General features: G+C 40.9%; 1 protein-coding gene across 1 annotated transcript in view; it reads right to left on the reverse strand.

Moving 5' to 3' along the window:
* Positions 1–13,402, reverse strand: part of INO80D (INO80 complex subunit D) — a 1,521,357-nt gene that overhangs the window by 1,431,602 nt on the left and 76,353 nt on the right. The window contains exon 2 of the mRNA XM_044075859.1: positions 11,339–11,429. The gene's annotated coding sequence lies outside the window, so the exon portion shown is untranslated. The remainder of the gene's footprint in view (positions 1–11,338; positions 11,430–13,402) is intronic.

The raw sequence follows: 13,402 nt of genomic DNA on the forward strand, positions 1-13,402 counted from the left end.
GCTAAGGCAGCCAGCAGCCTCTTCCCCCCATTCTATACATAAATCACTCTCTCTCTTCCCCACCCTCCTTAGAATCCCTCCTTTTGCACTAAGCACCCACCTTTCCCCAGATTTCTCCATCTGACTCCTTCCTACATCTGCCTGCTTTTCTAGGCCTGTCCACTAGGTGGCACCCTTTACCCAGCCTCACTCCCTTCTCATCCTCTCGGTTACCTAACTTCTTACCCAATTTCTCCTTTTATACCTGCGCTTGCTATCCTATTCTTCCACCTCACTTTGTTCTACTTATTGTCTACTACTACTTTTCCTAGGAACACCTCCCTCTGGCTTTTATCTCATCTGGCTTTGAAAGCTTACCTTCACATATTTAGTCCTGCTGATTGTTTTCCTCTACAACTGCTCCAGTTTCAGTGTCTATCTGCTCCGTTCGCCCTGCGGGCTCACTCCGCTCTCCCTCCCTGCCCCCAATTCCCACCCGCCCCCAAGGGTCATACTCTTATACTACCTAACCACACCTCTTCCTCTTCCCATTACCCCTCTCTCCACTTCCTATTGGCCTTCTTCTCATCTCCTATACCTAACCACTCCCCTCCATAATCTCCACTCCCTAACCACTCCCCTCCGTAATCTCCACTCCCTCCTATCTTTACTTACTCCCACCTGACATACTTACATCTACACATATATAGAACAAATAGCCAATCCTTATAAATGGCTAATCCAACCAACCCTCTTTCTAATTCTACTCTATTTTACTATTTTGCCACTACCACTTCTAACCAGTGCCTATCTACTCTCGTCATATGAACACCCGATATATCCACATACTAACTACCCCAACCAACAAACCAACTCTCAACCTTTACCACACCTACATGACTATGCAAACATAACATGCTCACCTAGCTACCTACATGCAAGTATCATAGATCACTTCACATTAAATATAATACACTATATCTCAAAAGAGTGTTACCTCTTCACAGCAAATTCCCTAACCCAAGCTATCTAGTACAACTCCTCACAGTAAATGACGGTGATATTCATCCTAACCCTGGCCCAACAACAACCCCTATCTCCCTTCACAACCATAATCAATCTTGCAATTATCCCCTTACCAAGCCTTCAAACTCTCTCCTACTAGCTCATCTAAATATACGTAGCATCAACAACAAAGTGACTCAACTCCACGCTTTGATTTTATTTGCCTAACAGAAACATGGCTAAAACCTGCCATCAAAGATAATGAAATTATCACACCTGGATATAATATCCTAAGAGTTGACAGAGTAGCTACGAAAGGTGGTGGGGTTGCTATTCTATTTAAATCTGGCCTGGAATTAACAACTTACAATTGCAATATATCCCTAGACTCCAATACTGAAATTCTCATATCTAAAACTTGAACTTAACAATGCTAAATCAATCTATATTATCTGTATGTATTTGCCCCCTGGTAATAACATAGCCACCTTGGAAAATATCCTCTGCTGGCTATCCCAACACCTGCCTCAAGAAACCATAATCCTAGGCGATACAAATTTAGACTCTAATTCCTATAACAGTACTCTTCCTACCACCCACATAAACCTATATGGTTTCTCTCAAACCATTACCTCCCCCACCAGAATAAATAAATCTAACAAGAAAGCAAGTATATTAGACTGGATTCTCACAAACAATCACACTCACTACTATGAGTCTGGAACCCTCCCCGATGATTTAAGTGACCACTCACTTACCTACATCAGACTAAAAGCAAACACCCCTACTCCAATCTCTACCAAACAAATTAGATCCAAAAAGAAATTTAACCCTGAACTGTTCTAAATGGAACTAAGATCATGCAATTGGGTTCCTTTAAAACAACTTCCATTAGATGAAGCTGTTCATTTCTTTAATTCTACCTTCCTAGCCATTCTTAATCACCACGCTCCATCCAGATCTATTAGAATTAAGGCCAAGTCTGCCCCATGGCTTTCTTATGAAACTGAACACAAAATTCATCTCAGAAATAAACAATGGGCCAAATGGAGAAAGTCTGAAAACCCTGCTGACCAACAAACCTTTAAACAGCTAAGAAATGACACAAGAAGGCCATACGCTCTGATAAACAAAACTACTACTTACAATATCAACAACCTAACCACAACAACCCACAGAAATTCTGGGCTAGCATTAAACAGTTACTCCACCCAGGTCAAGCCACTACACCTAACCCTCGAAATGCAGATAGGAAAAATCCCATCCATACAGCTAATACCTTCAATACCTTCTTTACAGATGCTATCCAAACACTAGCTAGTCAACTATCACACAATACCTTCACATTACCTTCATACTCCTCTACCCCACCTCTCACTTTTCATTTCAAACCTGTCCCAACCACATTTATCCAAACCCTACTGAATAAACTGAAACCATGCTCCCCTTCTGCAGACTTACTGCCTTCTGAATATCTACAGCTATCATCCAAGGCTGTTGCCTATCCTATTTCCATACTGATCAACAGAACTATTACTGAAGGTTACATCCCCATCTTATGGAAAGTCTCCCATATTATACCCCTACATAAAGGTGGACATTCCACTGAGCTATCAAACTATCGCCCCATTGCCCTACTTTCGCCTTTAGCTACAATTATGGAAACGTATCCATAAACAACTACTCCACCACTTAATAGAAAACAATCTACATTCTAACTGTCAACATGGTTTCAGACATTCAACACAGTACGACCACTGCCCTACTTTCCTTCACTGACTACATTAACAGGAACCGAAACCTGAATAATCTTTCTTCTGCTCTATTTATCGACCTGTCTAAAGCATTTGACATGGTAAACCACCAGATTCTCATTAACATACTTAAATCTTTGTCATTAGACCCACTTTCCATAAAATGGTTCCAATCCTACCTTGACAAACGACAGCAAGTAGTACTTTGGCATAACTCCTTATCCACTCAACTACCTGTTTCCTTAGGTTTCCCTCAGGGGTCCATACTAGGACCTCTTCTTTTCTCTATATTTATTAACAACCTTCATCTAGCTATCCCACAAGCCACTTGTACACAATATGCTGACGACTCCACATTATTATGCTCAGCTACATCCTCCCATGACCTTCACTCCCTCACCCAAAAAATATTCAACATAGTTGAACAATGGTTCACTCAGCGTTGCCTTCTTTTGAACCCAAAGAAAACCAAACTCCTCCTCTTCACTCCAACTCAAACCAAACTCCTCCTCTTCACTCCAACTCAAAAGTCCTTTCCTCTACATTTCTCTGTGGCATCTACCAATGGCAAAATAATATCTCCAGACTTCACCAAACTACTAAGGGTCGCCATCGATAATGACCTTAACTTCGACATCCACATCAACAATACTATAAAGACTGTCAACAAAAAAACGCTTCCTTTCTCCTACTGCTTAAACTACTATCGCCCACACTCACGATCTCTACTCTCCTTTATGCCTCACCCATTTTTACTAATCTCTCCAAGAATAATCTCAACAAATTAGAAATGTCCTATAATAACATTGCTAGATTTGCTACAGGCAACCCATTTTGAACCCACCATCGTATAAACTTAAACCAGATAGGATGGTTAGAACTTCAACACCTGATTAAATTTCACCAACTAACCATTGCCCACAACATTCTCTATAAACCTTCCAGCACTCCAAATTTAACAAACCTCATTACCCCCTATAAAAATCTGAAGTCATTACACTCATCACACAAACTTATTGTATACATCTCTAAACCTCATAACAGGGCTGGGGATTCTCTCTTCTCTAATACTGTTGGCAAATCTTTGAATCTTCTCCCTAGTGACCTATCATCACTCACCTCTTTATCTCTCTTTTAAAAACAGACTTAAACTCTACCTCAAATCATACTGGCTATGCCCCTGTGCCAAACCTGACTAGTCCTATACAAACTCAACTTACCTATCTAGTCCTTACTATCCTCCGTTACATCTTCCATCTGACTATACTTTTCTTATCAACCTTTTTCTACATTTATATCCTCTTTACATACCTTTTCTTAAGTAAATCCATTCTATCTTCATTACTCATACAACTTCCTTTTCTCTATTTCCTACCTAACCTGTACTATGTCTCCATACACTCTACTCATACTATTTAACTCTTAACTTCAGTTTACATCCTTTTAAAATCCTCCAGGCTTTTACTGCACTGTACCACTGTCAGACTTTTTTTTACTATGATAATTGCTATTGTTTTTATTATTATAATACCTGATGTTTGTGTATTGTTTGTACTTATACTTTTGAAACATGTCTTTGGAGCTTTTCTTCCCAGGCCTCTACTGAAAATGGACATATATCCAGTTATACTAGCCCGGTCAACAAATGTAAAATAAAAAATATATATATATATATATATATATATATATATATATATATATATATATATATATATATACATACATATATATACATATATATATATATATATACACACACACACACACACACATATATATATATATATATATATATATATACACACACACACACACACACACACACACACACACACACACACATATATATATTACACACATACATAAAGAAAAACAAATACAGACACACAAAGAAATACAGATACACAAAAATATACATACAAATATGAACTTTCATATGAAAAAGGTGGCCCAAGTAAGCTAATTCAATCACAAAGAGCAATTCATAATGCTAAACAACAAACATACATGTAACAATACAGGAGGATCTGACAGCAAGTAAGCTTTTATATCTTGCAGTTTGGGCTCCAGGGGTAGTAGCACTTTGAATAGCTGCCACATCTCCAAGTCCCCTTTGCTATAATAGCAAGTCTAACTCCCTGAATGGGCAGAGACCACTGTCTCACTCAGTCAAGTTACTGAAGATTTTGCTTTTCCAGTCCTCTGTGCACATAGCAAATTTTGTTCCTGTCTTGAGCTTCAGTATTCTTATTTATCCTTCCACCTCAACAGATGCTTGTGCACCTCTCAACCTCTAAGCATTAAAAACTGCAGCACTGCCCTACAAATCATCATAGCCAAGGGCCCAAAATCGATACATTTTTTTGGAATAGATTATCTTTAGATAAGATACTTCATACAGTTAATAAGAAATCTTTGTATAGGTTTATTGCAATTATTTATAGATTACCATGGTGGTGCAGCGGTTAGTGTTGTCGCCTCACAGGAACAGGTTCTCCCGTTCGATTCTCGGCTGGAGTGCCTTCTGTGTGGAGTCTGCACATACTCCCCATGGTCGAGTGATGTTAAAGACATGCAGGTAGGTGCGAGCGTGAATGGGTGTGCCTTTTTTGAAGGTTGGGCGTCAGGCTGGCAACACTGCTCCGTAAAAATCCACTGCCAATCATTAGCAGACTGGAGTTCCGCTGTGGCAACCCCCAACTGGGAAAAGCCGAAAGACATTACTATTGCAATTATTTACTGATGTATATACCCTAAATGTGAATATCCTTGAGCAGGTCATTATTTAAGAGGAAAATAAGAGAACAGCAAATGCAGAAGGAGCAAGGCAAAATATAAGATCAAAAATCACAGCACTAAGTTGAGAGGTAAGGAAGCTGGTGCTATCATGGCACGTGCTCGCACACATTAAAGTTCCCTCTGATCAGTGCCGATTCCCATTCTTTTCTCAACCCAAAGCTAATCCTTTGACAGTCCAAGAGATGCTCCTTCAATTAGGAACCTCTCCCCTTTATACTAATTTCCCCGAAAAGACGAAATGATCTCACCCCTTATCTTCCCCCACCCAACAGCTTCTTGCTGAATTTGGGTCCATCTGCAAGTCAGAGAAGTTGTCAAGTAACAGCTTTTCAAATTTCAAGGGCCAACAGTGGTTTAAATTACAACAGACAGCAGGTTGTAAACATGCAAAAATACAAAGGTAACAAGAAAATGTACTTAAACATACTGAAACTGCAATCGGGGAGATTTTTTTTTTTTTTTTTTAGTCATATCGACATTTTACAGCCACAACGTAAGTATCAATGTTAAGGGCAAATACAGCATACATATGGACAAGTTAGTTTAGACAATCAATCAATATGCTTTTAGGTGGTGAGAAGAAAAGTACAGTTGTGTACACTTACCATAAATGTAGATGTTAAGAGTGTATTCACTGTTGAAGTCATTACATTTGGGTAATCTGCTGGCAGGTTGCCCTCAGTCGGCCTGAACAAAGTCTTGGGTCCTGCGTCGGTTGCGGTCCCTTCTTCCATGATGTCAGGTCGTCAGGGGTATAAAACATCATGCAGCCGACGCCATTACATCAGTTTTTCTTACCCCAGAGATAGTGCTGGGTGAAAGTATGAACTGAACTCCAGGTAGCAGCTTCTACAATATCCCTGGTAGGAACACCTCTGAGAAAGGCTGTAGAAGTAGATGCAGCCCTGGTGGGATGGGATCTGATCCCCTGGGGGATAGGTTTTCCATGGTGCTTATAGCAGAAATTAATGCAATGGCTTATCCATTTGGAAATGGTTTGCTTTGAAATAGCCTTTCCCTCTGCCCCTGCAGCAAATGCTACCAGCAATTGTTCAGATTTTCTTCGAGATTTAGTCCTGTCCAAGTAAAATCTAAGTTGTCTGTGTACATCCAATAAATGCAGAATCCGCTCCCCTTTGTTTGTAGATTGGGAAAGAAAGTTGGCAAATGATTGGATTGATTAAGAGCCACACTGGATCCCACCTTGGGCATGAAGGATGGGTTGGTCCTGAGTGACACGCTGTCCGCATGAAAGATGATGAAAGGCTCCACTGCCATAAGGGCCTGCAATTCAGAAATCCTTTTAGCCGAAGTGATTGCTAAAAAGAAGGCCGTTTTCCAGGAAAGGAATTTTAAGTCTACAGTAGCAGCTGGCACAAAAGGAGGTAGAGTGAGTTTTTCCAATACAAAGTTAAGGTCCCAGGCAGGGGTTGGAGCTTTCCTGGGTGGCCTTAAGTTTTTGGCCCCTCTGAGATACTGCTTTAACAAAGGATGAGAGAAGAGGGGGGGGTTCTGTGTTGTAATGAGCTGAAATAGCTGAGGCATGGATTTTTATGGAAGAAAAAGATAGGCCCTTGTGAAGCATCTCAGTTAGGTATTGCAAAATCTGAGGTAAATTGGGCACTGCTGTGGTCATTCCATGAGATTGATTCCAGGCACAGAATCTTTTCCATTTGTCAGCATACGATTTTCTGGTACTAGGTCTTCTCGCCTCCAAAATGACATCCATCACAGGTTTTCTCAGGGATGCTAAGGGAGAATTTAAATGATTAGCCAAGCTGCAAGATTCAATGTTTGCATAGATTTAGCCTCATCTTCCATCTTTTTTAGAACTTCTTCAGCCTTATTGCCAAACAGACGGTCCTGCTGCAAAGGAGCATCCAACAATTTTGCTTTAACATGATCAGGCAGAGATTGCTCCTTAAGCCAAGCATGCTTTCTAAGCACAGACCCAGTAACAGCAGCCCTGCAAGAGGCCTCCAAAGAATCAAAACCACATTGCAAAGTAGGTTTTCCAACTTGTTCAGCTGAATGCAATAAATCCTGTAAATCTTTACTTTCCACACAGTCAGAAATCATCATCATTTTCTGTTTAAGCAGTCCCATGATATGCTTCTGATATTTTAGCATATGGAGTTGACAGTTTAAAGCCCTGATTGCCAAAGTTGCAGAAGTATAAACCTTCTTACCCCATCTATCCAGCATCCTGGAATCTCTATCAGAAGGGGTAGGATTTTTAGCAGTAGAAGCCTTAATGCCCTTGGGGCCTTGAGAAATGGTTTCAGGATCCGCAACAGGATTTTTGAAAAGGAATTTGTGGGAGTCAGGAACCCTGTAGTATCTGTCTGGCTTACAAGAAGCCGGAGACAGAGAATCAGGAGCCATACTAGATTCTGAAAACACAACAACAATGTCTAGTACAGGAGGTATAGCCAAAGGCCTATGCTGAGGAAGAAGAAGAAAATCCCTAAGCCTCTTTATGGATTCAGAGAAATCCTGACCTTCCCAGTGGAAATGTTCCCTTAAGGTATGCAAAGTTTCCCCAAAAGAAAAATCCTCAGGGGGAGAAGCAGAAGGAATGGAATCCTCTGCATCAGAGTCCTCATAAGTAGGTATAGACAAATCCTGTTCATTAGAAGAGTCAGAAGAATAAGGCGCATAACAATAAACCTGTTTTGAAAAAAAAAGAAGAATAAGGCGTATGAAGAGTTGTATAAAAGGTTGGACACTAAGGAGGGAGAAAAGGACCTGTACAGACTGGCTAGACAGAGGGACCGAGCTAGTAAAGATGTGCAGCAGGTAAGGGTGGTAAAGGATAATGAGGGAAATGTACTCAAGCGAGGAGAATGAGTTGAGAAGATGGAAAGAGCACTTTGAGGGGTTGATGAATGAAGAGAATGAGAGGGAGAGAAGGTTGGATGTTGTGCGGACAGTGAATCATGAAGTGCAATGGATTAGCAAGGAGGAAGTAAGGATAGCTATGATGAGTATGAAGAAAGGAAAGGCTGTTGGTCCAGATGACATACCTGTGGAAGCATGGAAGTGCTTAGGTGAAATGGCAGTGGAGTTTTTAACTAGATTGTTTAATGAAATCTTGGAAAGTGAGAGGATGCCTGAGGAACGGAGAAAAAGTGTTTTGGTACCGATTCTTAAGAATAAGAGTGATGTGCAGAGCTGTAGTAAACTACAGAGGGATTAAACTGATAAGTCACAGCATGAAGTTATGGGAAAGAGTAGTGGAAGCTAGGTTAAGAAGGGAGGTGATGATTAGTGATCAGCAGTATGGTTTGATGCCAGGAAAGAACACTACAGATGCGATGTTTGCTCTGAGAGTGTTGATGGAGAAGTACAGAGCAGGTCAGAAGGAGTTGCATTGTGTCTTTGTGGATTTAGAGAAGGCATATGACAGGGTGCCTAGAGAGGAGTTGTGGTATTGTATGAGGAAGTAGGGAGTGTCAGAGAAGTATGTAAGAGTGGTACAGGATATGTAGAAGGGTAGTGTGACAGCGGTGAGGTCTGCGTTGGGAGTGACGGATGCGTTTAAGGTGGAGGTGGGATTACATCAAGGATCAGCTCTGAGCCCTTTCTTATTTGCAATGGTGATGGACAAATTTACAGACGTTATCAGACAGGAGTCCCCATGGACTATGATGTTTGCAGATGACATTGTGATCTGTAGTGAGAGTAGGGAACAGGTGGAGGAGACCCTGGAGAGGTGGAGATATGCTCTAGAGAGAAGAGGAATGAAGGTCAGCAGGACTAAGACAGAATATATGTGTGTGAATGAGAGGGAGGATAGAGGAATGGTAAGGATGCAGGGAGTGGAGATGGCGAAGGTTGATGAGTTTAAGTACTTGGGATCAACAGTTCAGAGTAATGGTGTGTGTGGAAGAGATGTGAAGAAGAGAGTACAGGCAGGATGGAGTGGGTGGAGAAGAGTGTCAGGAGTGATTTGTGACAGACTAGTATCAGTGAGTGAAAGGAAAGGTCTACAAGAGGGTAGCGAGACCAGCTATATTATATGGGCTGGAGACAGTGGCACTGACAAAAAGGCAGGAGTCAGAGCTTGACATGGCACAGTTGAAGATGTTAAGATCTGCACTGGGTGTGACGAGGATGTACAGGATTAGGAATAAGTATATTAGAGGCTCAGCCCAAGTTGGAAGGTTTGGAGACAAAGCCAGAGAGGGAAGATTATGTTGGTTTGGACATGTGCTGAGGAGGGATGCAGAGTATATTGGGAAAAATATGCTAAGGATGAAGCTGCCAGGTAACAGGAAAAGAGGGTGGCTTAAGATAAGGTTTATGGATATGGTGAGAGAGGACATGCAGGTGGTTGGTGTGACAGAGCAAGATGCAGAGGACAGGAAGAAATGGAAACAGTTGATCTGTTGTGGCGACCCCTAACGGGAGCAGCCGAATGAAGAAGAAGAGTCAGAAGAAATAGAATCCTGTTCAGAAAATTCATAGTCAGGTTCAGCCCTAAGCCTCTTTGAAGGTGGAGGTTGGCTACCCCTGGTTAGAGTAATTAAATCTTAAGCCATTTTGATCATTTGTTTTTTAGGCATAGGGGCCTGCACATGTGGCCTAGGGGTCGGTTTTTTTAGACATAGATAGAGATTTTGGCCTTAATATTGAAGATGGCGTTGGTTTAATGTACAAATCTGTAGGCCTGAATACACCCTCAGAAGCCGGTGCCTGCACAGCGGGTCCGGACCCATCCAAGGTAGAGACATCCGCGGGTTCCCTAATTGAAGCATCTCGTGGCATACCGGACTCTGAATGGGTCTCAGTAGAGGCCTGCGAATTAGAAGTAGTGGGTATCAGGGGCTGCGAAAGCACCTCACTGAGTACCGGCGAACTGGCGACTGGCTTAGGAGAAGCGTCGGCAGTTTTGGACCTCAACTCTTTTTCTTTGTGTTTTTTTAGGTATTCCGGTAGTCGGATTGCTAACAGATGTCATTTCTGGATAATTAAAACAGTGATCCAAAATATTTAGAAGCAAAAGTGTACCGATGACGGATAGTGCGCCAATTAAATAAAGCACAGAACCGATAGCAAGGTATGTCATGGTCAGGGCCTAGGCAAGGAATACAGTACAAGTGAAAATCCTTATGAGATATTTGCTTCCCACAAGTAATACAATTATTAACTTTTACTGACATCGGTAAGGAGCAAGAAAAAAATTTTCCCCAACAGGGTACTTAGCTTTTTAGTTGAAGACTTCGGTTCTGAAACTCGAAAACAAAAATTTCAGGAATCGGCCGACTGCCACTTGCGAACTGCTTCTGCTTCGGGCACCGCGCGGCAAGAAAGACTGATGTAATGGCGTCGACTGCATGTTTTATACCCTTGACGACCTGACGTCATGGAAGGGACAGCAACCGATGCAGGACCCAAGACTTTGTTAATCAGGCCGACTGAGGACAACCTGCCAGCAGATTACCCAAATATAATGACTGCAACAGTGAAACACGAAGAACTTCTCAAATATCCAGAAACTAGAAAAGTGTGTGTGTGTGTGTGTGTACAAACACACACACACACACACACACACACACACACACACACGGTAACCACAGGTCAGGAATTCACCCTGGACCTGTCAACATACAGACCTTAACACCAAGCCACCTTGCTGTACTGGATGTGTGAGAAAAATACAGTCAATGGCTTTTACTATCAATAGTCTACACCAGCACATCATCAATTTGCATGCAGTTATTTACTTTCTTCTACTTGCAAAACAAATTCCTGTAAAGGACTGCTCCTTAGAATTTAACTCACAAAAATATTCTCACCTCTGAAGAACACTGTTCTTTTCTTGATGTAACTAAAATCTTTTTTGCATTGAACTTGTAAAAATTTGTTTCTCCATGGTACACGTGTGACCTAAGGAAGAAATCAGCAGCATTACATACAGGTTCGTGGAAAATGTTGCAAGAAAAGGAGATGACATTACTTTAAGCAGATGTTTCCTTTGATAAATGTCAACAACCTACTAAAATACTGAAGTCTAAAATTCAATGAACTAATTAACAGCAAGAAGGCAACCACATCTCATCATTTATAAATTGTTGATTAAAGATATAGCACCAATTTGAGGCCTACCCTGTGGGAGACCTAGAGAGATAAGCTCCAGAGAAATAATGGAAAAAGATTTTACTGGGATATGAAGTTAACCCTGTTTAAGATGAGCAACGTACAACATAATGAATTTAATCAAATAATTTCAGGGGAAAATTATGAACATTAACAAGCCACAAAGTACACTCAAAGTTTCAATGTCAAATATGTTAACAGAAAAGAATGCTACAACAAAGCTTATTTGCAAAAACAAGTGTAGTCCTACATACATACCAGTCAGAGGAAGGTTTATGCATGTTGACCAAGAAGGGAGCTAAGGATGAAAGTGTAAGAAGCAATGGACAATCATATACTAAGGAAAGAAACAGTAAATGTAGACTGAAGAAAAGTCCAAGAGAACAATGGAATGAAAGATGATACTTTACAGTTTTAAACATGTATTTTATAAATTCTAGTCAATCTGTAAGACATCAAACAACTGAAGACATTATCACTTTCAAACATTATGATGATTGTAAAAAAAAATCTTGCCCGTTAATCTGAGTGTGTTTTATGTGGTGCATTTAATATATGAAAAACTAATAGAAGTTTAAAAAATTTATGAACATAGATACAGAAGGTAAAGTAAAAATTGCACTAGCAAAACGTCTTATGCACGAATCACCAGGGCCTCACTTTCATTTTTTTTAATATTGGAGAAAGTTATAAACAACCCAAGAGGTGGAGAGTTGGGAAATTATACTGAAGTAAAGGAAAGAAATTGGATTATTTCCTTTAATGCCACATTCCTACCAGGATTAAATGAAATGGTTTCTCTTAAGCCAATACTTCAGCAAAAGCAGCAAAAGCATCTATGTCATAAAGTAGGTACGGATTTTTCAGAGTACTGTCTTTTTAAGAATTTTTTTTTTGTTTAATTACGTGATGAGAAAAGGTCATACAAAGAAGTAGAAAGTACAGTTTTGTACCTACCATAAATGTAGATGTCCGATAGGTATGCATCTGCAGTCATAACATATGGGTTGTCCTGCCTCAGGCAGCCCTTCGGTCGGCCGGATTCCAAAGTCTGGGTCTGGCCTCGGCTGATGTCGCACTTTACCCGACGTCAGAGCTTCTGGGGTATAAAGGCATCAGCCGACGCCATTTTCCTCAGTGTTTCTTGCCCCAGATGCCAGGTGCCCTCTAGGAAGGCTAAATTTGGATAATGCTGAAAAGTTCCAAACAGTTGCAAATTATATACAGATATGTATATATATATATATATATATATATATATACATACATACAAACAAACAAACAAACAAACAAACACACCATAATAGATTCCCCCAGTTAGCTGAAAGAGGGGTAAGCACCCTAGGAAAACCACAGAGGGGAAGGAGGGTGGGTAATCCTGACTGCAGATGCATACCTATCGGACATCTACATTTATGGTAGGTACAAAACTGTACTATGTCCTTCAAGGATGCATCTGCAGTCATAACATATGGGTAGAATACCATAGCCAAACTGGGGGAGGAGGTACTAAGAGAAGGATGGTGTAGTTAAAATCCCCTGCAGAACTGCAGTTGCAAACCCTGCTCGGGATCTGGAGTATGAAGGTAGATTGTAATGCTTGGCAAATGTATGCACGGAGCTCCAAGTAGCAGCTTCTAAAATGTCCTTGGTAGCCACCCCTCATAGGAAAGCTGTAGTGGTGGCTGTGGCCCTTGTGGAATGAGGCCTGATATTTTCAGGAGCTGTCTTTCCATGAAAGGAGTAGCAAAAACGAATGCAAT

The sequence above is a fragment of the Protopterus annectens genome, chromosome 6.part1 (assembly GCF_019279795.1).
Source record: "Protopterus annectens isolate FY-2018-M chromosome 6.part1, PAN1.0, whole genome shotgun sequence".
Lineage (NCBI taxonomy): Eukaryota > Metazoa > Chordata > Ceratodontiformes > Protopteridae > Protopterus > Protopterus annectens.